At 34.7% G+C, this 8,377-nt stretch overlaps 1 long non-coding RNA gene across 1 annotated transcript; it reads right to left on the bottom strand.

Moving 5' to 3' along the window:
• Window positions 1-4,180: 4,180 nt before the first annotated feature.
• On the bottom strand, window positions 4,181-6,453 carry LOC107095301. The gene is made up of 3 exons (XR_001481732.1): window positions 6,317-6,453; window positions 5,869-5,922; window positions 4,181-4,428 (listed from the first exon to the last, which is right to left on the bottom strand). It is a non-coding gene; the product is annotated as an uncharacterized LOC107095301 (long non-coding RNA).
• Window positions 6,454-8,377: the final 1,924 nt, after the last annotated feature.

Raw genomic sequence — 8,377 nt, 5'->3', positions numbered from 1 at the left:
AGGGGATGGGTTAAATGCAGAGAAGTAATTTCCCTCTGGGATTATTAGAGTATAGAAAATCAAATCAAAATCGAAACACACAGCCAGGCAGATGAGCTCTGAGCCAGCTCCCATGTCAGAGGATGAAAGAGAGCACATCCAGTTAGTCACCGTCAGAGAAACAGGACTTCACTGGAAAAGCCAATATATAATAGGCCTATATATAATAGGCCAATCTATTATATATTTATATTATTATATTATAGGTTTAAAGGAGAAATAGATATTCATGTTTTGTTAAAGTTATTATTATTATTGTTATTATTATTATCATTATTATTATTACCATTATCATTACTATTAGTGTTGGACTGATACCAGTATCAGGCGGGGCCCTGATTCAGCACTAAAATGGTGGTATCGGTATCAGTGAGTACCAACTAATAGGGTCTCGATACCAATCTGAGAGCCAAAAGTTTATTTAACTATTGTCACCCATTCCAGGTAGGCAATAAAAAGTTCTACTGGATTCACTTTGTATTAGTCTTGTTCCTGCTTCACAAAGGTAGGCAGCAGCTTGACAAAGTCATAATGGCAATTATTTTACATCCCAGTAGTATGCAGTTCTTTATATATAAACACAGATCAATATCAAACAGATGGCATCGGTATCGGCCGATACTGCACAGCCAGGTATCGGGGTCAAACAAATGGCATCGCCGCATTTTTATTGTTGTTATTATTATTATCTCCTCTCAAAGGGAATACAATAAGAATATTATAACATTTTATAGATTTACTTCAAAAATAAAATTTCCATTAATCCAAATATTTAAAAAAAGTAACATACAGTAACACCCACATGTTTTAAGATAAATTAATCATATAATCTATTTTGTGCCTTTATAAAATATTTCTGACATGCGATTTATTTAGTGAGCAAATATCCTCCTCTCCACAGTTAGGTTCATAATTTAAATCTGAATAAAGTTTGTTTAAATCTTTTCTCAGAACAGAAAAGTTGTTTGCACTGCAGTAACTATAGCTGCAAATTCTAACTAATCTAATTGAATATAAATAACTAATGTAACTGATTTAATATAGAAGAAAAAAAAGATTTGTTAAAAGTCGAATCCAACATTTTTTTCTTTTAATGAAAACGATTGTTTAGTTTTTCTTTCAAGGCACCAAAATATTTTTGTTGACAATAAATATTTTTTTATCTGTAAAAGGAAAATCTCAACAGTCCCTTTTTGATCCCATCATATTTCTCTGCCTTCCGTCCTGATTGATTGAATCTCTCACTGCCCTGATGCTTTCTAACGGTTTGTTTTTGGATATTTTTCCAGATTACTTTTTCCACGCAAAGCAGAACCTGCTGTAAACTATTTAACATCCAGTCGGATATTTTAAGATATTTTTTAAGTAATTATTTTACTTATGTTACAATAAGTTTACCAAACAACTTATTTGGAGCCAAAATGTTAACGATGCTAGGATGTTAAATGATTTTTAAGTCCCAGAAGAGCGTTTGATCATTAATGTTGGTTTTTCACTCTTAGTAAGTTTTTGTGTTCATAAAAAAAAAAAAAAGTTTTTTGTAATTCTCAGTAATTTTCGGCAAGTGGCTGAACTGTTTCTGTCCTACTTCTGCCTCTGAGGTCATGCGGTTAAACTTAATGTAGGTTTTTGTTCTGCTTTTGTTCCTTCCGGTGCCCCTCTGCCACGCCATTGACACCATTACTACACCTTCCTCAATTATTCTGCTTTCTCTGTACGATACATTCACCAGATTATTAACAGCATGTTTCATCAAATGCACTGAAATCATTACTTTCAGTGGTTAGACAGTATTTTGCATCTCTGATATCTTTGAGCTCTGAGAAATCTGTGACATTCACAAATTATTTTTTGCTGTAATTAAGCTTTGCATGCAGTTTACATTATAATGTTCCAAAGAGCAGGATAAAGTACAGCCTGCGCATCTTCTTTTTATTTTTCCATATATAGTCTAAAGTTTATTTGTTATATTTTACTGTTCCCTTGTAAGTAAACTAGAAAACTGGTGCTTAAGATTTGGAAGTCTTTCACAAGTTTCCGCATTTTAACAAGTGCACAAACCATAGGAAATAAAAAAAATGGCTGATTTTAAGAAAATGGCTGAATCTAAGATAAGAGCGAATTGTTTAGTACATTAATGGAGCAGCAGAGTCATTGTTGCACATNAAGCTACAATGGTGCTGACCCCAGAAAACCATTCTATGACATCTTACCTTTACAGACGTACCAAAAGTTTCTTCTTAAATCTAATAGCTGTGAGGCTATAAGTTATTTACTTTTGTGTGTTTTTGTCAGGCAGAAATTTATTTATACCCCTTAGGGTGTAAGAGGTTAAGATTTGGAAGTCTTTCACAAGTTTCAGCATTTTAACAAGTGCACAAACCATAGGAAATTAAAAAAATGGCTGATTCCCCCCCCCCCCTTCCCTATTTCATTGTATTTGGGGTCATAACCCAATGAACATACGAGGCTTTACTTCGATTACGTAACACTTAGCTACTTGCAAACTTGCTATATTTAAAAACCTGGTTAAAATAAATATACTTTAAACTAAGATAACTGATTGAACATCAGTTTCAAAGCGCAAGTACAATACAAGTGCCATTTGTTGAGGTCCTTAAAAAATGTACCAGGGCGGCCAGGGTATCGGGCCCGTGTTTTTTCATTGGGGGGCACAGAACAAAAGAACTAAAATCAGACATAAAAAAAATAAAATAAATAAAAATCTAAGATAAGAGCGAATTGTTTAGTACATTAATGGAGCAGCAGAGTCATTGTTGCACATTTCTGATCTAACAGATGAAAACTGGGATCCCATCATAGCATGGCTGAAACTTACAGCTGACTGTAATTTCTGTTAAGTATTAAAGTAAACTGTCTTAGCAAAATATTAAATTGGTCCGAGGGACGAATCATTAACAGTCTTCTTTGTCATCATATATCATCATTTTGGAGTCAAGTAAAAATATTCTTTAAAAAAACTATTTGCCCCTAATTAGAGTAAGTAAATAAGATTATCTGCCATAGGAATGAGTATTTCTGCTCTTAGAATAAGATAAATAGATATCATTCACCTGAAATAAGATAATAGGGATTTTTAAAAAATATTTTAAACATGAATCATCTAATTGCATTAGCAAACTGTTTTAGCTCCTCAAATCAAGCAGAAAAATACGCTTACTTCAAGAAGAAAAAAAAAAAACTACTTAACATGGCCCATGTTTGCCCCTGAATAAAACTACCCATGACCTGTACAGATGAGATAAAGCTTGACACCCCTCCCCATGAACGGTATGTTTTAAACACTTGCTAAAATGATGAAAAGTGTGAAAGACCCCAAAATGATCTGTATAAAGAAAAACAATCTAGAAATAAGTCAACATTTCATGAATGAAGTTTATTTACCCTAAATTTGAGCAGGTAAATAAGATGATTTTCCAATAGAATTGGTATGAAATAAGACAAAGAAATTGTTTTTTCTTATTTTAAATGTAAATTGTCTTGTTCCATTGACCAAGTGTCTCACTTACCTCCTCAATTCAAGAAAAAAATGCACTTAGTTTAAAAAGAAATGACTTCTTTAGATTACGATTTGTTCCTGTGTGGTTAGTTTCGCTGTGTCATACAAGTACTTTATAAAAAAATAACATTACAATGATAGGTTAATTTTTTTAATCTGATCTATGTAAAAAAAATCATTGTTTGCCTTTTTCCTTCTTTTAGAAAACAGAGAAAGGAATAAGATCTGGCCTCAGATCTCTTTAAGTTGAATGAATTCTGGTCAGCTGGTTCTGACCACCTCTCATGGTCCGTACAGAGTCCAGCTTGTGCGGTGCTGACGTCAGATCAAAATCCTTGTGCATCTTCCTTCTAACCTCAGAGGAGAAGACAGACTGTTGCACTGGCGTTTGAGTTTGTCTCACGCTGCACTGCTTAACCACACAAACCCCAGCTTACTCAGTTCGCATCCTCTGGCCAAGGCTCTGCCAGATACCTCCTAATCTGTTAGCAGAGCTCTCTGTCTTTTGTTCTGTCGCCCACAAACACAGCTTCACCAAAGTGAAAACCCGGCTCCTTTTAAATGTAAATTGCAGCAGAGAAATTAATCATTTTCTAACTATTGAATATTTGATCTGACTCTGTCTACTGAGTTTTTTTTTGTGTGACTTTACTGACCTCTTTAACTCATGCCTTTTTTTAGTGTCGCATAGTCTGATAGCTATCAACATTTTCCAACCCAAAATAGAAGAGCGGTACCTGTGCTTCTGTTGCACAGCCTTTTCTGGGCAAGAAAGACGACCAGCAGCATGATCAGGATCAGGATAAAAGACGAAACACCAATGAGGACCCACATCCACAAATTATCCTCCGTGGACGCGACGCTGATCCCTGGAAAAAAAAGGAATTTCTGTTAAAATAACACAATTTGACTGATACAGACGAATACAGCAGTATGCAAACTTTTCCTTTCTTATCCCATTAAAAGAATGTAGTAGGTCACCACCTAGGATTTGATAACTGGTTTAATATACAGGTCTAACTAGTACCAGGGCTTAAATTCACACAAATAGCATCTACAGCTGATGGATTTTAGTTTTTTTTGTTTTGTTTTTTAAATGTCTTAGTGGAGCTACAGTGTTTATAGAACTAATACATAATTTTTGCTACTTCGTTTGATTTGCTGAATCAGAGAACCCAATTTAAAAAAAAATATTATTTATGATCACATTCATCCAATTTGGTATATTTAGTTTATATGTTGCCAAGTTAACCCTTTATAGGGCAAGTTAGGGTTTTTGATCTCTTGCATACCCCTTACAAATGGAGTCCCCCCGTCCCTCAGTGAGGTCTAGAAGCACAAGATCTATATCCAGCCACTCAGCAAAGATCCTGCTACATGGCTGTACATCTTATTTTGCTATTTGGACAATTGCGATGAGCCTTTGAATGATATATTACCTCCTGTAAATTAAGTTTAAAAAAAAGTTAACAAGTCGAGAAAAAAAGGTAAAAAGTTAATTGAAAATTTAAAAAGTTAATTAGCCTAGTTAACAATTATATTTAGTTTTATAAACTGAATTATCAATTAATGTCTCTAAGATTATGTTGAACAAAAAAATTGTTTCTTTCACTCTCAGTGTTTTTCATGATTTTTTTTTTATAGAAGCACATTTGTTATTTTCCTTGATATATGTAATAATATATGTCTTGTCCTGGATTCCAATAACACTATTGGCTTGAAATTTGGATTTTTTTTAAGAATTTCACTGAGTGCCCAATAAATGGTTAAGTAAATTAAGTTTAGCAAAGTTAGTTTAATTACTTGCCACCAGTGGAAGTAGTTTGTTTAAATTGAAGCTGCATTCTCCTTCAAAAAAATTGAAATCTAAATAAGTCATTTTTTATTAGAATAAGTGCATTTTTCTCAAATTGAGGATGTAGGAGAGTCACTTACATTTAAAATAAGGAAAAAAAACTACATTGTCTTATTTTGTGTGCATAATACCTGATTAACTTATTTTAAGAGTAAAAATACTAATTCCATTGGCAAATCATCTTATTTACTGACTGAAATTAAATCGAAATACGCCTAATTTAAGAATTTTATTTACTTTTTTTTCAGTGTTGTAACATGTTTGCAGGTTCATTGCATGTATTTTCACAGGTGCAGTTGTTTTGTCTAAGCTGACCGATCACCTAGATTGGCTGACACCTCTCTAGACATTTAGATTATAGATCCTTCTACAGTGGAAACTCTACACCACCCAGACTCTGCTAGAAAGACACAGTTTTTCATTTTAACGTCCGCTCACGGATGCATACACACACCTTGGGTTTTCGTTGTTTCTGACTGAACCGTTGTATTTCCCATAAAGTTCTCCACTGTAACAAAGCGGTACGAGAAGCATTGATTCAGTTATTGCAAGCCAGAATCTCAGAAGCATTAATCAGTTCATTCATGAGGTTAAGCAGAAGCACAGCAGGATTTAGGAAGGAGCGTTTTTCTAGGCACTTAGAAAACTGTCTGCAGCACTGTGATGTGGTTGTAAGCATCTTTTTTTATTGCAAACATAAGAAGATGAAACATAAAGAATTAAAAAAAAAAAAGTAAGTCAAATTAGAATGAGGTATATTTTATGATTAAGGTAGAAATGAACTGATATGCTACATTTTCTGACTCTAAAAGCTTTTGTTTGTCAGCTTACAACGACGCCATAGTGATGCTGTCAATGAACGGTCAATATTCTGCTTATAGTAAAATGTAATAAATACTTACATGCTATTTCTGTTCTGTTGCTGGAAATCGTAGTTAGTACAGGAATCTCAATTATGACTTTGCAAGAGTAAAATCCATAGTTTCTTTTACTTATATTTGATAGAGTGCATGCACTTTGGCATCCATTCGTCAGGGTGTAATTCTGATTAAGATTATTATTAAGATTACAATGTTCAACAGTTAAGTTGTCGGTGTCACTTTGTTTCAAGCTTTGGAATGCATATTTCACTCTAAATCTTTCTGACTTGTTGATATTTAAACAGCAGCGCAAGGTCAGAGAGGAGCCCAAATTGACATGCTGCTTTTTCACTTCATCATCCAAACGTATATCTTGCTCCATTGGCATCCCCAGGACCGCTCCTGCCACTAGAAATATGATAAGAAAACAGGGTTAAACATACAAATATGTAAATGTTTTACCTGGTTTCCACTGCATACTTCCACAGCTTAAATTAAAGCCTGTTCATTTCTTACCCGTGAGAAATGCTAAAATCACCCATTTAAGCCACATTTCTATCTTGTGATGCAGGCAGCGGTCGTCCTTAGAGCGTCCTCCTTTCTCAAACTGCCTTCCTCTCAGCATCAGACTCAGACACATGCAGACCTGCGTGGGTGGGGGGTGGAAAGACCGGAGGAGTGGCTTTCTGCTAAAGGGCTGTAAGGCTGGGGGTGCCTTTACTGGAGGAGGCTGACTGTATTGGAGGTGAACATAACATTTCTTTTGAAAGATGGAAAACAGCGTAGGCTGTCTGTAAAACAACCTGAAAGAAATACAGAAGGAGTTTTTTGACCCAAACTGTAACAAACTGTTTGATAAGTGCCCTTTTGTCAGAAAACATCAAAGCAGCCTGCATGAGCAACCCCCTTGAAAGATGAACATCCGCCACGCTTCCGCATCTCTGCGGCCTACAGCTCGTGTCTCAGAGAGACAGTGGGACATGTGCTGACTGGCTTTATGCCATGAAATAAAAAAAGGACCCAATGAGAGCTGGGGTATGTGAAACCCCGTGTGGGTTTTGGTGCAGAAGGTGCTAAAACACATTTTACAATTCTCCCGCAGCATGTCACATGAAAAGAAACACTTGGCTTCCTGTGACAAGACGCTGACATCTGGTGAACTTCCATTCTCAACTTCCATTCTCAACTTCCATTCTCAAAACACAAGAAAGAGGCAAAAACAAAAATAGATCCCTTATAAATATATATTTATAAATGATGTATAAATATATACATCATTCATTTAAATAGGTTTGTATGAATGATGGAGTTAAAACAGAATAATGCAACTGAAGCTGCTTTCATTTGATAATAAAAACGCTGCCTGCTCTGCTTGCTTTTGCTTCACATCTGTGATGAAAGAAAAAAAAGGGTCAGATTGAGAAGCGTCTGAAGTTTGTAGGGGGATGTCAAACTTCTGCAACCTCAACCTTTCTGATCTTTTGCTGCAGATTGAAAGTAGGCCCATTTTATGCACGTCTTCATCTTTATTTAGTTTGCTTTGTACTGCAGCTCTTTGTTGATTAGAGTCAAACAGGAACATTGATCACTCTGAAAAACCTTAAAACAGGCTTTTAATGAGTTGTTTTAATCATTTCTTTTATAATTAATTATTTTCTTTAAAAGCCTTTAATGGTTTTGATCTGTAAATGTTAAATAATAATACATTTTAATTACCTACCTTCTTACAGTGTATGTTGAGTCGAAATAAAAAATACAGTAAGCCTACAGTAAGAGACAGACATTTTATCTCAGATTAAATCTCATGGTGCGCTCAGATCATCTGATAACATCTGCATCACATCAACTAAATCAGGTTATATTTCCGCTGCTAATCTGATTTAGCAGGGGCTTGTTTTCTTGCTTAGTGTCTGACTAATTTCTTACTATATCTTCAAACCACACAGAATCAACCAAGATGGGTTTAGAAACAATAAGTACTTTCTGAAAAAATATGTAGTTTTGACCTTTTTTTTTATTATTTTAACCATTTATATACTTTCATAATCGCACCATCTGATCTGGGTTCTGTTATAATTAAGGAAAATAGTGCAATAAATCCTC

Source organism: Cyprinodon variegatus, unplaced genomic scaffold, assembly GCF_000732505.1.
Source record: "Cyprinodon variegatus isolate N-32 unplaced genomic scaffold, C_variegatus-1.0 Scaffold535, whole genome shotgun sequence".
In the NCBI taxonomy this organism is placed as follows: Eukaryota; Metazoa; Chordata; class Actinopteri; order Cyprinodontiformes; family Cyprinodontidae; genus Cyprinodon; species Cyprinodon variegatus.
Note: the sequence above shows the minus strand (reverse complement) of the source record. Positions and strands in the feature narration are given on the sequence as shown.